Genomic DNA, 17,061 nt, shown 5'->3' with positions numbered 1-17,061 from the left:
TCAAAGGCTATTTGAGCCTTGTCTGACCAAAAGAACTTTGCATTTTTCTTAAGGAGAGCCGTCATAGGGAGAATCTTCTCTGAATAGTGGGGAATGAAACGCCTATAAAAGTTGGCGAAACCTAAGAATCTCTGCAGGTCTTTAACGCACTGTGGAACTGGCCATTCCGTTATAGCAGAGACCTTTCTGGGATCCATGGCAACTCCTTCGGTGGATAGTATATAACCCAGATAAGCCACTCTGTCCTTGTGGAATTCACATTTGTCTAGTTTGCAAAAAAGATGATTCTCCTCCAGTCTCTGTAATACTTCCTTCACATGTCGGATATGGTCCGATATGGAAACTGAGAAGACCAGTATGTCGTCCAAATAGACTATAACGGTATGTAGAAGGATATCCGAGAATATGTGATCCATAAAACGTTGGAAAACAGCTGGTGCATTGGAAAGTCCGAATGGCATCACTTTGTATTCATAGTGGCCCAAGGGAGTACGAAAGGCGGTTTTCCATTCATCCCCTGCGCGGATTCGGATAAGATGGTAAGCTCCGCGTAGGTCTAGCTTGGTAAATATCTTGGCACCCTTTACTGCCTCTAGAATATCTGGGATTAGTGGCATCGGGTAGCGATCCGGAGTGGTGATCTTGTTCAAACCCCGATAGTCTACACATGGTCTGAGTTCTGTCGAATCCTTCTTGGGGATAAAGAACAGTGAGGCGCCGGCAGGAGAAGTGGATTCCTGAATGAGGCCGTTATGTAAATTCTTCTGGAGATACTCTTTTAGGACTTCCCGTTCGCGTGTTGAAAGTATATACATGCGCCCAAAGGGGATTGGAACACCCGGATCTAGCTCTAGGGCGCAATCATCTCTACGATGGGGAGGTAATTCGGCGAACTCAGAATTGGAAAATACTACTTGAAATTCTTGGTAGTCAGGAGGTATTTCCTGGATGTTATGTAACACCGAAGTAGTGCAATTCCTTTCTTGGACGGAGTGTGTAGAACAAAACCCCAACGCTCCACCAGAAAGGCAGTGAGTAAGGCAATGTTCCGATCCTAAAAAAATTGTGCCGGCCTTCCAATTGATGTATGGATTATGGGCTCTGAGCCACGGTAATCCCAATATCAAGGGATAATGTGCAGTGCGAATGACATCGAATACGATAGTCTCTTGATGAGAAGCAATCTTCATTTGAATAGGTCTTGTTTGTTCCCGGATAGGACCGGAAGTCAGTGGACTTCCATCAACAGATTCTACTGGAACAGCAATGGTTTTAAGGGAGCATGGTATATTCTTGTCATTCTTCCAATGGGTGTCTACAAAATTTCCCGCGGCTCCGCAATCAATCAATGCAGGAACCAATATTGGCTCGGAAGTGCCCCATTCCAATGAAACCTGTATGGCAATCATGGGAGGATCGGGAGTGTCTGTGACTTGAGAAGTTACTGACATGGATGAGGAACCTGTTATTGGCTCCCTAGCCGCGGTTCCCCAAGCGGTTGGGAGGAAGCGTTTCCCTGTTGTTTGGTAGGGGTGAGGGGGCAATCCTGTACTGGGTGGTCCTTGGACCCACAATACATACACAAGCCCTTAGCCCTCCGTCGATTACGTTCTTCCAAGGTGAGTCTACCTCTTCCTCTTGTGATCCCTATTTGCATAGGTTCATCAATTGGGGTTTTCATAGGACTAGAAGGGTGCATAGTAAATGGTCTCACAGAACGGTTTCGACGTCGCTCTCTGAGCCTTTCCTGTAGACGGTAGTCCATTTGCATCACTAATGTAATCATTTCCGCTAGGTTGGGAGGTCGAGACACCCTAGACACCTCGTCTTTAAGTTCCTCATTCAAACCCCTACGAAATAGTGTTATCAGAGCATCATCAGCCCAAGAGGTTCCAGCAGCAAGCTGTTTAAAAGAGGTGATATATGACAGTAGATCCTGTGATCCCTGTTTGAAGTCTAATAATTGCTCTTGGGAAGAAACAGTGATCTCTTGTCTGCTAAACATGGACCAAAGACTGTTCAGAAAGGCGGGATAGGAGTCAAGCAGAGCGTTGTTTGTCACAACCAGAGGTGTAGCCCATGCCAATGCCGGTCCAGTCAAGTTAGCTATCATATGTCCCACCTTGTCACGATCATTCTGAAAGAAGGCCGTTTTAAATGAAAACTGGACAGTACATGCTTCGATAAAGGCTTTAAGTTTGTGGGGATTCCCATCATATAAACCCCCTGGAATAGGACCGGGAGGTAATTCTGAACAACTAGGTACCCTTCCAACCTGTTGTCTCAAATATGCATTTTCCTGCTTTAATGCCTGCACTTCCGCAGTCAAAGACTGGACAGCAGAAACTAATTGCTGCTGTTGGGCTGCGTCCATGGTATCTCCTAGAACTATCGAGTTCTTTAAGGCAACCGTTCAGCACCTGGGAAGACCCAGTATTTTCCTTTTCTTCGGGCGTTGCTAACTGTAATGATTTAGATTAATTACGAGAATTGAAATGACCAAAGGGTTACCTTAGAGAAACACCAGTCGTTATCTCTCCTACGCTTCCTTCTTCGGAAATGGTTTCCAACAGGGGTAGAAAATGAGTGCCTCCCTGAGACCCTTCCTCCGCCTCAAATACAAAGATTAAGGAGGGGAAGGACTCCAGGGAAACCCTCTGGGGAAGAAAACCCTGTGTTGATGGCCCCTGGATAGATGTTGTCTGTCTGGCGAGGTTCTTGGTACCCAGAATATCCGCTGAAGGTGAGCCGTCTGAATAAAGACAGAGGAAAGTGGTAAGTTGAGGCAAGGATATTAGAAGGCAGAATATGGGTAGAGGAAATGAGGAGTACCTGATTGAAATGGGGAAACCACTTATCAAGCTAGATTGCAGCTCTCCCGATGAGACGCGGACAGGAGTAACCTCGGGGGCGTCCCAGGAAGAGAATTGTTCTCATATCTCAATGCTGCAGATCGTACCCTGCTTTTCCCTGCTTCTGCATAGGTAAAACAAGGTTAGGTGTCAATTCTGATCTATATCTATCCCCGGGTATGCTAGGGACTGAATATCTATCTTCACGTACCGCACGCCAGGGAGGGAGTCTCACTAGCGAACCGATCAGTGAGGTTCAGCTCGAAACGAATGGGGCTGAGGAAATCCGCTCGAGTCTTAGATGTTGTGCAAAAGTTGAGAGAAGGATTCAGGTGAAGCGTTGTTGTGGAGGAGTAGCAACGCATCCGCGCGTTGTCCGCAGGATCAGATGAACCGGCTCCGGCGTCGGGGGGCGGTCCTTCCACCGCGGGGCCATGGTGTACGTCTAGACCCACACCCTCTGTAGCGGCGGCCATCTTGGTAGTAAAGATGGCCGCAATCCGTCTAATAGACCATCTATGCCACAGTGACCATGGTCTTCGCAGGGGCGTGACAGGGAGGCCTGTGCCCTGCACAGACTGTGACACCCTAAACATGTGTGTGATGCAGGACTGAGCCAGAGTGGGCATGGAATGGATGATCAAATGTAAAGAAATGTAGGTCATCCTGGACACGTACTGCAATGATCATCCAGTCAAGGACACATAGGGGCATGCATGGAATACACATGGAGCTTGAATGGGAACTCATGTCCCTGCGGAGCATCTGCCATCTGCACAGTCCAAGTGAGACACCCTGCATGAAGTGCAGAGGATGTACCCCACTACATGTGTCTTGCAGGTTGGCTGGTGGAAGTTTGCATGTACACAGGAGTCTTGAATGGGACATTGCAGTACGCCAACATGATGCACACCTGTGCAATGTTGAAATTGGGGTGCAGAGGTGGTGGAGGGGCAAGGGAGCATGCCTACGCGGAGTACCCGTATCCATGCAGAGGACACATGCATGTCAGTCATGCAATGACATAGTCCCAGTGCTGAGAGGAAACACACCCCAGGTTACATGCAGAAGGGCCTTTCAGCTGGAACATGGACTGTAGGGGCAGCTGGGTGACTAGCATGTGAGTAGGGTGCAAGTGTGGTGGTGAGGACAGTCCCCGTCTGCTCTACATGTCCACTATCCTGCACAGCAGGCACGCATCAGTGAAGCATTGCATGACTTGCACATGAGAACCATGTACACATGACATGCAGTGGCAGTGAAGCACAACACATCACACAAGCAAAACACACATGTCCGCGACGAACAGGCGACAACACTCATTGGACGGGGCATCAAAGTCCAGCATCTCTCCCACTCCTTTGACCATTCCTGTTGGTATGAACTCTGCAACGAGTGACTCGTGCGGAGTGAGTTCTTCCTCCTCAGGTGGTTGCCCACTGCCAGTCACCAGAGTCATGTTGTAATTAGAGGCACGCTTCGCTTTAGTGCTGCGTTTGAGGTCATTCCAATGCTTTTTGCACTCTTGCGCTGTGCGCACCTCATGGCCGAATGCACTCACATGATTCGCAACTTGCTTCCAGTGGGTATCACGATGGGCAGCCATAGTTTGACAATTCGGCCCCACTAGCATGTCACGGTTGTGTTCCTGCACGTAGTCCACGAGGTAGTCCAGTTCCTGCTTGCAGAAAGGCTTCTTCCTCAACGTGCCAGAGGCCGTAGCTGTGACTGGGGTCCCAGCCTCTACTGCAGGTGCAACCTTCCTCTTCTTGGACGCTGTTCCGGACCCTGGCTGGCAAATGCTGCCCTGATCAGTATGGGCAGTGGTGCTGGTGGAATGAGCCAAGGGAGTGGCAGGTGGAACATGGAGTGAAGCCCTGACTTGCATCAGTGGCTGCTGGGTGCCCTGGAATGGACCCTGCGCAGCAACATCCGCTGTGTCAGGGTCATGGACCGGGACTGTCCTGGTTGATAGACTCGCAACCGGGGGCGGTGTTGGCTGCATCTGCCCCTGCACTTGCCAACACCTGGCTGGTCGGGGCAGCAGATGACATTACTGCCCCAGGGACACATGCCTCAGTCAGGGCAGCCTTGTGTGCACTTACGGTGTGCCTCCTGACCTCCTGGAAATCTTCCATGGACTCTTCAAGTGCCAATGCAGCCTGTGCTGGCAGACCCTGAGCCTGGGTGGTGGTGTCCACAGCTGCACCTGCAGCTACCACTACCCTTGGTGCCAGATGCAAGAACTGCATCTCCCGGGGGGCGTGGCTTGAGCAGCCATGGAGTAGGACATGCTTCCCGTGGAGCTCCGGAGGATCCGACTGCTGATCCGTACAAACTACCTTTAAAAGTGCGCCACTGGTTCCAGAATTGATCACACACGCATGGGAATGGATGCTTCGCTCATTGTATACAGATCGAGAAAAATCGTAAGCGGGAGTCTGGAGGAATTGAGGCGGCAGCCATGTGGAAAGAACGACAATGGCGAGGTGAAGGCGGAATACAAAAACCCCCGGAAGCCGCAGGTCTTGAGTCGTGAAAGCTCAGGCGCTGGCCCGGACGGCAGGGGCCCGAGGGCAGCAGAGGTGTGAAAATGCAGGCCGCACCACGACCAGCACGAGAAGCGCTCGCTCGGCATTGAACTAGCAGTGGCGAGAGGAGGTGGATGTTGCGACTGCCTGGAGACCACTGCGACAGTCGGTAAAGAGCGGAAATTGCGGCTGGGGAGACGCTTGGTCGCTGAATCGTGATGGGGAAACCCAACGGTAACCAGAAAATGGCGGCACGAGGGGCCGTGGGCAAGAACAAGACCAAACAACCCACGATAGACATTTTTGCGAAAGCACAACTGTCTCCTGCGGCCAACTCAACCAAAGGCCCGATGGCACAGGCTGAGGGCGCGACAGCGGCTGATAATCGTCAGATTTTGAAAGCCATTACAGAGCTGAAGGAATCTTGGGGGGTTGCCATGATGGACCTACGCACTTCCCTGGAGGCTAAAATTGAAGCAGTGGGCATCGAAGTCTCCCTGCTGAGACAGGATGTCAGGGGACTGGCAGAACGCACAAGCAGCCTGGAGGGTGCAGTGAAATCTAATACGGTGCAAAATGTGTATAATGTGCAAACAATACAAAAGAGATCCATGTCCTCAAGCAACAGGTGGCCAACTTGGAGACTCAAGCAGAAGAAGCAGAAGGGAGAGCGAGGAGAAACAACATTTGTGTGGTGGGTCTGCCGGAAGGCGAGGAGGGCCAGGACCCGACTGATTATATCAAGAACTTACTCCTACAAGGAATCGGGGCCGGTACACTCTCGCAAGGATTTGTGGTCGAGCGTGCACATAGAGCCCTCATGCGGAAGCCGAGACCGGGGGCCCCTCCACGAGCGATAATTTCCAAGATACTGAACTATAAAGACCGGGAAAAAATATTGGAGTATTTTTGGAAAGGCGGAACAATCGAGAGGGCCTCGAGCATTATCACGGCATACACTATGCTGGTCCAGAGTCAACGGTAAAGCTATGTGACCATTAAAAGGAGGCTGTGGGCGGCTGGGTTAAAATATATGCTGCTGTACCCTGTGAAATTGAAGGTCGTGTATAAGGGCAAAATGCATTTTTTTGACACTCCGGAAGAAGCGACAACGTGGTTGGATCTGCAGGGCTGCCTGGATCAAGACACGGAGGAGACACAAAATGGACGTGAAAAGTGACTCAGACACGGTATGCATTTTGTTATGGCGGCGAGCGAACATCCTAGGCGAAGGCTGAGAACGATGGGCTTGGCTGTAGGAGGCTGATATCCGATAACATATTGCGGATTGTGAGACACTTGATGGACTTGAATATAGTGGCGGTTACATATATTTAAACTGTATAGCAATGTGTAGTTCTTTGATGTGCTATTGGAGCGGCAGGGCGGTAGCACCCTACCCCCCGAATTGTAGTTGTAGTTATAGTAGGTTGGCCACTAGGGCGGCCTCACCCTGCGGAGCTTCGAGTACAGGCGAAAGCCGGAAAGAGCTAGATGCGGGGGAGCCTGAGATCTAGGGATGGAGCTGGGCAACAGTTGGGGGGGGAGTGTTGGGGAAGGGTTGGGAGGCGGGGGGGAGAGGGAGTGGGAAGTTTGGTGTGTTTTTGGTTAACAGGGTTTTAGAAGGGGATGCGAGCCTATATAGATTGGAATGCAACTCAAGGTTACACTGCACCTGGGGGGGAAGGAATGGGATCATACTGGGCCATGGGGGACCTTAAAATACTCACATGGAATGTGCAGGGGCTTAATAGCTATTTAAAAAGGAACAAGGTTATGCTGTATCTGCGCAGGCAGAAAATAGATATTGCATTGCTACAGGAAACCCACCTTACACGTGAGAAGATGGACACGATTGCGGGAAAGTGGAAGGGGGTGCTGGTGGGCTCTTCGTACTAGGCCTATGCAAGAGGAATACTTATGTGGGTGGCGCCACATGTCCCGTTTCAGCGGTTGCAAGTGGTGGCTGAGACAGACGGGAGGATGGTTATGCTGAGGGGATTGGTAGAGAATAGGGAGATAAGTATTGTTAACACGTACAAAAAAAACAAAAACTGCATCTCCCAGAGCCACACGGGGTGGTGGCATGACTGCACCAACACATGGCACAACATCGTGCCGAGCTGGCGCACCTCTGCCTCTTCCCCCTCTGCAGCCACCCTGGACACCCTGGAGTCCCCCTACTCCCTGGTCACCCCGCCCACGTCCCTGACCATGCCCGCCATGGGGAGTACGCCCAGCTGAGGTGCCCCTTACCTTTCGAGGCCTCCCAGACATGGCACAGATGGAGTAGGGCTGGCACAGATGTAATAGTGCCAATGGGAGGTGTACACGCCAATTGTCCTGGGCAATTTTAACAGCACCCCTGCACCTGCAAGGCTATATGTAACCCCGGTGACGGGTCACGCAGCGCTTGGGCACCCCAAAACTGCTGTATAACCGTGTACGCAACCTCCGGTAGCCCACGTGTGTGGAATTAAACTCTCGCAGTACGCGGTGGCACCCAGGGACACGCAGTACGCGTGGGACACGCAGGCTACTATGACCTCGAAAACGGTACGCGATACACAGGGGGGCCCGCAGTGGGAAAAATAGCATGCGCAACTCACCTTCTGACTAGCGTGGTAATGAAAAACACACTTAGCCAATACCCCCGCCAAAAGAAGAGATACATCATTGATCCGCTGTGAAGTAGTGATGGCGCGCGAAACAACACGAAGTAGCAACACACACGTCAGTCTCCACGAAAGGCACGTACAGCGAACTGCTGGCCGCACTCACCTTTAATCCGTGCTGAGGAAAAAGCCTGCGCGCGTCAGGTCACCTACGCGCTTAGGCCCTTTTCTCGGATTACACGCATTAACACGGGCTTGTGCATTTGTTTCACGTGCTGATTCTCTATGCACCCGCACGAGGGAAACACCCATGCACGTAACATCACAGACGCGCTTACGCGCTAAGGGACTTTCCTCGATTTACAGGCTGACGTGCAGTTTTTTCACGTGCCAAATCACTCCGTATCAAGCTGGCCATGCAACAACACACGGAAAGACCACGCTCCTGCCCAGAAGGCCCTTTTCCTGCCCCCCAGAGACCCGAGCAGCCTCCCACGAGCCATCTGCTGCTGCCTGCCTGCCTGCTGCCACCGTGCCCTGCCATTTGGTGCCTGCACATCTGCCATCTGCAGGGGTCCAGTTGCAGTGACCACCTCTGCTGGAACAGAAGACTCCCGGCTGGCGTTCCATCACTCCACAGCCCAGCACCAGGACCCAATTGCCCACCCACACCTGCCTCGGGGGCTGCCATGTCCGACACAACACCTTCCGGCACCAGTGGCAACCCCCAAACAGAGAGGCAGAGGACTGCCAGCTTCACTTCCGAAGAAGTTGGCATCCTGGTGGAGCAAGTCCTGGGGCAGTATGATGCCCTCTTCACACCATCGTGCGCCGACAAGGAAGGACGGAGGAGGATCTGGATGGACATAGTGGGTGCCATCAACGTGGAGGGGGTGGCACCCTGCGACATGAAACACGTCCAGAAGCGCTGGGAGGACTACAAGTCCAGGACCCTCAAGAAGAGACCGCACCTTTTAGAGGCAGAGGATGCAGTGGGGCGCCGGGGCCAGCTTACAACCAGCAGATGAGGGTCCTGGAGCGCATTCGCCCAGTGCTTCGCCACCAGATCCTCAGGATGCAGGTCCGTCAGGAGTCGGGCGGTAAGTGGCCATGCATTGCTGTGTGAAACAGGGCATGTTGTAGTGTGCTGGTAGTCAGCTACTTGCCTGTATGTGTGACATAGGCCATGTATGGATGTGTGTGTGCAGGGACATCATGGTGCTGCATGTGAGACCAGTCATGCATGAACCACATGGATGGTGCATGTGTTACAATGCAACATGCGGGGTAACATGGGGAATGTACACATGAATGCATGCCTGTCTCTGTTATTGGACATGGATGGGGTGTGAGAGATGGGTGCTGCTGTCAAGGACATGTATGGTGTACATGTCCATGTGTCTGAGTAGCATGTGTGTGACTTGTAAATGCCATGGATGCATGACACATGTCCGTGACAATGTTCTGATTCACTGATGCAGCCTAGTCATCCTTGCCTCCACTGTGTCTGGGGTGATGTGTGTGCATGTGATCAGTATGACCCATGATGCATGTGAGTTTCAAACCACCATTGTATGTTTCAACAGTTCCTTGGACATGTATGCAAATGTTCTTCGCATGCGCCATGCCTGTTTCTGCATGTGTGTTGCCTGCACTGACCCATGTGTTGTGGAGGTACATGATGGGAGTGACGTTTGACAGTGCCACTCATGTGCTATTTCTTCCTGTCTAGGGGACTACTGTACAGTACTCTGATGCTTGTGTTCTATGCCTCCCTCTCCACAGCGGCGAGTGAAGAAGAGGGCGCAGACGGCGCTGTGGAGAAAAGCGGCGGGGATGCCTCCACCGGCTGGCGACGCAAGGCCCAGTCACCCTCCCAGGAATTACCATCATCCGGGAGCGAGGGGACTGGTGCTGCGTCTGCCACTACGGCTGCAGCAGAAGGGATGGGTGAGCCCCCACAGGGGCTTGCAACGGCAGAAGACGGTGTGGCGCCATCGAAGCTGGTGGTTTGCACAGAGGAGGAGGAGGCCGCTACTGAGCCGCACATGGGGCCTGGTGGGGGTGGTACCACTGGTGCAAGTGGTGCAGACCAGGGCCAGGGGTAGTAGGCAGCACAGGTCGCCGTGGAGGGACCTGTGCATGTCACTGTCCCCGACACTGTGACTGCACCACCATGCACCAGCAGGAATGCCCCATCCCAGGCCGGTCCGCAGGTAGAGGGGAGGTCCGCGTCATCTGACACTCCTCTACCTGTGGACGAGGGGACATGTGACCGTATGGAGACCGTCCTGATTGGTGTCGCGTTGCGCACGCGTGACATTCGTGATGACGTGCGGGCTTCCTGGGGGGAGCACGCACGTCATCACAAAGAGCTGCGTGCCAATGTGACCCAGTTGGGAGGGGCCTTGGTGGGGGGTTTCGTACATGTGTCGGGCACTCTGGCGGCCCTCTCCTCCTCTGTGGAGACTATGCGCCAGTCGTTCTCCATTCCGTCTTCCAGGCCAGATGCCACCAGGGCCCCTTGTGGAACCTGCCCCGACCAACGCAGCCAGCTCGGTGGAGATCCCATCCCTGCCACAGTCAGGACTCGGAGGCCCAGCAGGGGTGAACACCCCAGCAACTGGACCCCAGCAGATGGAGGATGTGCCGGCATCTTCGGGCAGGGCACGTGCACGACGGTGTCAGCGGATTCCATCAGCCTGGATGCCGTCATGCTGGCAGAGGCAGTTGCGTCGGAGGCAGCGGCAGGCTCAACGTGGGAGACATCATGGCTCGGGTTCAAAATCAGAGGGGCAGGCATCGGCCGGAGGGCAGGAGGACCCTGGAATGGGAGTGTCTTCTGTGTGGCAGCGGTTGGGCCAGCAGATAGATGCGGAGCGGCTGCGGGTGGAGGAGGCACGGCTCACTATGGTCAGGGCGGAGAACTCCATGCGCAGGGCGCTGAGGCGGGCTGAGTGCCTTGAGGAAATTCACAGGGAGTTGGAGGTGGACATGGCATTATCCCTGCAAGACCTCGGGCCAGGGAACAGGCCCACCTCCAGGACGTTAAACAGGAGTTCAATGATGCCCTGGCCTGGGAAATCAACTAGTGAACCATAGGACCTGCCCGTCGCCATTGTATATAGTTAGTTAGTGTTAGGTTTCATTTATGTTTTTCTTTCATTTGGGGCGCTTGGACTATGCCCAACCTTTTTGTAGATAGTTCTTTATTATGTAGGGTTTTTTGTAGGTTTTGTTTCAATAGTTGGGCTTATGGACCCTGGATTTGATATTTGAATATAGTTGAAGACTACATTTCTCATCATTCTTTTTTGGTTCACCATGGAGCAATGGATTATTCTTATTTTTTTTATTTGGTTTGCTGGACGGACACTTTGGACCCATTTTCATTTGCATTTATTTGGATTCTGCTTTCATGATTTTTTAATTTTTTTTGGGACATTCTACTTTTTCTTTATTATTTCATTGTTGTGTGATTTCATTTAATCCCCTTGCTTTTGTGTTCAATACATTTTTTTTCATACTTCAATGCATAGTTTACTGTCATTGGCTTCATGCATGTCATGATGTGGGTTTTCTCATTCACTTGCACCCATTGTGTGTGTGTGAGACGGACATGTGTTGATGTGCATACTTGCCATTTGGGTTGTATCATGTAATGGGCATTTCTATGTGAGGTGGATGGAATACTTGGTTGGGTGTTTGGACAGGGGTGGCGTGGGGTGTGATTTGGGTGGCCATATGGCCCATGATTGTGGATCGTGATGACATGTTGGGGGGGACATGAGTCGGGGCCTGCTGGCAGGTGCCCGTCAATGCTGGGGGCGTGGGGGTGCAGGGGGACATGAGTCGGAGCCTGCTGGCAGGTGCCTGTCAATGCTGGTGCGGTGGGGGTGCAGGGGGACATGAGTCGGGGCCTGCTGGCAGGTGCCCGTAAATGCTGGGGGGTGGGGGTGCAGGGGGACATGAGTCGGGGCCTGCTGGCAGGTGCCCGTCAATGCTGGGGAGTGGGGGTGCAGGGGGACATGAGTCGGGGCCTGCTGGGTGCTATGTTTTTCTTTCATTTGGGGCGCTTGGACTATGCCCAACCTTTTTGTAGATAGTTCTTTATTATGTAGGGTTTTTTGTAGGTTTTGTTTCAATAGTTGGGCTTATGGACCCTGGATTTGATATTTGAATATAGTTGAAGACTACATTTCTCATCATTCTTTTTTTGGTTCACCATGGAGCAATGGATTATTCTTATTTTTTTTATTTGGTTTGCTGGACGGACACTTTGGACCCATTTTCATTTGCATTTATTTGGATTCTGCTTTCATGATTTTTTTATTTTTTTTGGGACATTCTACTTTTTCTTTATTATTTCATTGTTGTGTGATTTCATTTAATCCCCTTGCTTTTGTGTTCAATACATTTTTTTTCATACTTCAATGCATAGTTTACTGTCATTGGCTTCATGCATGTCATGATGTGGGTTTTCTCATTCACTTGCACCCATTGTGTGTGTGTGAGACGGACATGTGTTGATGTGCATACTTGCCATTTGGGTTGTATCATGTAATGGGCATTTCTATGTGAGGTGGATGGAATACTTGGTTGGGTGTTTGGACAGGGGTGGCGTGGGGTGTGATTTGGGTGGCCATATGGCCCATGATTGTGGATCGTGATGACATGTTGGGGGGGACATGAGTCGGGGCCTGCTGGCAGGTGCCCGTCAATGCTGGGGGGGTGGGGCTGCAGGGGGACATGAGTCGGAGCCTGCTGGCAGGTGCCTGTCAATGCTGGGGCGGTGGGGGTGCAGGGGGACATGAGTCGGGGCCTGCTGGCAGGTGTCCGTCAATGCTGGGGGGTGGGGGTGCAGGGGGACATGAGTCGGGGCCTGCTGGCAGGTGCCCGTCAATGCTGGGGAGTGGGGGTGCAGGGGGACATGAGTCGGGGCCTGCTGGCAGGTGCCCGTCAATGCTGGGGGGTGGGGGTGCAGGGGAACATGAGTCGGGGCTCACTAGTGCATGGTGCCATGTGTGCTGGATGCGGGGCATGGCCAGGGTGTATGGGCTGCCTGCGGGGCATGGCCAGGGGTGCAGGGTAGTCCCCTGTGGTGTGGGCTGCCTGCAGGGCCTGGGGAGGGGGGAGAGGGCACACCTGGGAGGACCCACACTGCCAATTTGCGTGTGGTACTCCCTATGCACCCCAGGAATACACGTACCTTGCTCGCCAAGCGAAATCGCATGTTAAACTCCCTGCGCACCCCTCTGAATACACGTACCCCTCTCACACCAGCGAATTCGCGTGTGAAACTCCCTGCGCACCCCCAGAATACACGTACTCTTCTCGCGGTGGTGAAATCGCGTGTAAAACTCCCTGCGCACCCCTCAGAATACACGTACCCTGCTCGGACAGCGAAATTGCGTGTAAAAATCCACATGCACCCCTCGGAAGACATGCATGCAGTCCATCCACCCTCAACATTCCCCACAGGCAGCCCATCACCCCAGTGCATGGCCCACAAGCTGCCCACACCACAGGGTGGAGTTTTACATGCGATTTCGCTAGTGCGAGAGGGGTATGTGTATTCGGAGGGGTGCGCAGGGAGTTTTACACGTGAATTTGCTAGCGCGAGAGGGGTACGTGTATTCTGAAGGGTGCGCGGGGAGTTTTACACGTGATTTTGCTATCGCAAGAGGGGTACGTGTATCCTGGGGGTGCGCGGGGAGTTTTACACATGAATTTGCTGGTGTGAGAGGGTTACGTGTATTCTGAGGGGTGCGCGGGAAGTTTTACACGTGAATTCGCTAGCGCGAGAGGGGTACGTGTATTGTGACGGGTGCGTGGGAAGTTTTACACGCGAATTCGCTAGCGCGAGAGAGGCATGTGTATTCTGAGGGGTGCGCGGGGAGTTTTACACGCGTTTTCGTGGTTGGGGGGCTGTATGCTGGTCCACTGGCCTGTGCGCCATGTACGGGATATGTGCGCTGTTCATGGCACATGGGTCGGGGTTGGGGGCGTAACTGGCACTGCTGTAGGGTCGCTTCACCACTCTGCACCACGGCTGGTTCGGGATGTTGAAATCCATGAATACGCTGTGCGCTGAAATGGGTTTTGGCGCACTTGGCTGGGGCAGACTGCCGCACGCGCACACTGTGGGCCAGCCGCGTGTGCCACTTGTGTGCCGAATTCTATGAATTACCCCCTTAGTGCTTTTCAAAGAAACTAAGTTAATTATTTCATTTAAATCGTTACTCTAAGAAGGTTTTCATCTTTTTGAATAGAATAACCCATAACAATGTAAATGTTTATATTGGAGAGGATTGTATTCTTTTGTCTCGAATTTTAGATTTGCTTTTATACATATGCATTTTGTGTGTATTGTGACTGTAAACATTAGCAAGATAATAGCAGGAAGGTTGCCTTGTTTCTGTAGACACACTGCCTGTTTATGGAATGTGGAGGGTGACTTTCAGAGAATTGAAAGTTAGTTTCTTGTTTTATTGTTTTGAATAAAACAGAGTATTCAGATAAAACACAGCCAGCTTCTTGTCCAATATTTTGGGGTGGGATTGCAGTGGGGGGATTAGATCAGGGATATATCTCTGTAAAAAGAATCAGACTTTAGAAATGTAGACATATATTCCAATGCTTTAAATTCTCGTACCCAACCAGTGGTACAAAAACCATTTCTACCCTAAAATCTCTCTCGCCATTCTGAAACTGCCTATAGTGCGGTAGGGCAATGCCCAAAGTGGAGGCCCAGCATGCTAGTGTGGAGGCCCAGCATGGTGTGGAGGCCCAGCATGGTGTGGAGGCCCAGCATGCTGGTGTGGAGGCCAGCATGCTAGTGTGGAGGCCCAGCATGATAGTGTGGAGGCCCAGCATGGTATGGAGGCCCAGCATGCTAGTGTGGAGGCCCAGCATGCTAGTGTGGAGGCACAGCATGATAGTGTGGAGCCCCAGCATGGTGTGGAGGCCCAGCATGCTGGTGTGGAGGCCCAGCACGCGAGTGTGGAGGCCAGCATGCTAGTGTGGAGGACCAGCACGCTAGTGTGGAGGCCAGCATGCTAGTGTGGAGGCCCAGCATGCTAGGGTGGAAGCCAAGCAGGCTAGTGTGGGCCAATTTTTATGTTGAAAGTGGGAAATGGACCCGTTTTTGGGCCAAAGTAGGTCAGGTGGATGAGTGCCTTCACTGTGTAGCTGATAGTTTGACCAGTGTTACTGAACACATATTCTTTATAGTGCACAATTTGCACACATTTTTCAAAAAGACTCTCCTTTAGGTACAGCCTGTCACGAAACAAACAAATTGAGTTTGAAACTGTTTCACATTTTTTGCATTAGGGCCAATTGTATGCCCCATTTCAACCGTGTCTCCCACGGGGCATAATCCATAATGCCCCCACAGGCAAAAAAGTAAACGTTCTGGGTCAGACCCTGTGGTAGTTAATATGCATGAAATTATGAATCTGGGTAGAATACCTGCTATACAGTGTTTATATCGAAAATTATATAGTGAAAGAAACATTGAATTTAGAGGTGGGTTAAAGCAAAGGTTTAAATATTTTTGGGAAATGGTTGGGGAGGGTTTTTAGGGATCGTAAATGGGGGTTTGTAAGGGGACCCCCAAAAAAAAAAAAAAAAATATGTGCATTCACTATAAAAGTTTTCGTTATATAAATTTCGATATATAATCCTTCTCTATATATTACCTCGATATAAAGACATGTAACCGAATACCTTGCTGCATACATTGGGCCTCATTACAAGTGAGGCGGAACGGGTTAACAGGACCCGCTAAAGGAGGCGGACCCGTTAAACCCGTTCCGCCTCATTAAAAGCTCCCCTCGCGGGACCCTGTAAGTAATGCCTGGTCAAACCAAGCGTGATTACTGGGTCCCGCGAGGGGAAGAGGGAGCAAACAACGGGCTGCTCGTAATCGGCCCGTTGTTTGCTCCCTCCCCCATTCCCATTCAGCCCTATGGGGGATGAAATGGGAATGGGGAAAGGCCGGGCCCAACTTCCTGGAGGGAGGAATTACCGGAGCCTCCGAACTCGGAATGGCCCGGTAATTCCCCATTCTGGGAACCTGGACCCGAAACCGATTTTGGCGGCAGCCATGCCGCCAACAGCGGCATGGCTACCGCCAAGATCGTAATGGTGCCTATTGATGTATGTTTAACCTGAAAGTTAGGATGGAAAACAATGGGACTCATTACGAGTTTGGAGGTAGCCATGCCATTTTTTACCGGCATGGCTACCCCCAAACTCGGGTCCGGATCCGGGTCCCGAAAAATGGGAATTACTGGGCCATTCCGACCTTTGCGGGCCCAGTAATTCACATTCGCGGGACCAGGACCCGGTACGTCCCCATTCCCATTTGAGCCCCATAGGGTTCAATTGGTATGGGGAGGATGTAACAACATAACAACAGGAATGGTTCTGCTAGCGGGTGCCGCTCTGCACGTCTGGTCTGACCAGGCTTCCTGATCGGCACCCGCGAGCAAACTTGTAATGTTGCAGCGAGGTAACAATGGCACCGGTAGCACATCCGGCGCCGTTGTTGCCTTACCGCAACACCTATAATGAGGCCCAATGACTTTTCCAGCACTGATATCTTTTCATTGCTGGCTGATTTTGAACTTTTGTTTGACTCTGCGTTTCTTTTCCTTTTTGTCCCCTTACCTCTCCCGTGGATACATATGGTAATGAGGAAAACATCCCATAACCCCCCGCACCCCCCCCCCACTGTTCTGTTTACCCCATCCTCCTTGCAGCAATGCCTTCATAGGTCTTTACCGACCTGTCACCCGAGCATGGCTCCTGTTCGCTTGTCTGCCACTCCTAGTCCTCTCTTGTCGCCCACCGCATTTCCCCTGTCGCCCATTGCATTTCGTCATTAGAAACACATGGTTGTGTTTCCCCTGCAGAGATGTGCTCCTTTTTCCTGAGCAGAATAATGAATTACAAATTGGTGAATGTAAGTGGTTCACTGCTTTGCAGTTCAGTGCCTTACTGGCCCTCATTACGACCCTTGCGGAAATTGACTGACCGGACCGCAACAGCGTAAAT

The sequence above is a fragment of the Ambystoma mexicanum genome, chromosome 11, assembly GCF_040938575.1.
Source record: "Ambystoma mexicanum isolate Mex_15411 chromosome 11, UKY_AmexF1_1, whole genome shotgun sequence".
NCBI lineage: Eukaryota > Metazoa > Chordata > Amphibia > Caudata > Ambystomatidae > Ambystoma > Ambystoma mexicanum.
Note: the sequence above shows the minus strand (reverse complement) of the source record.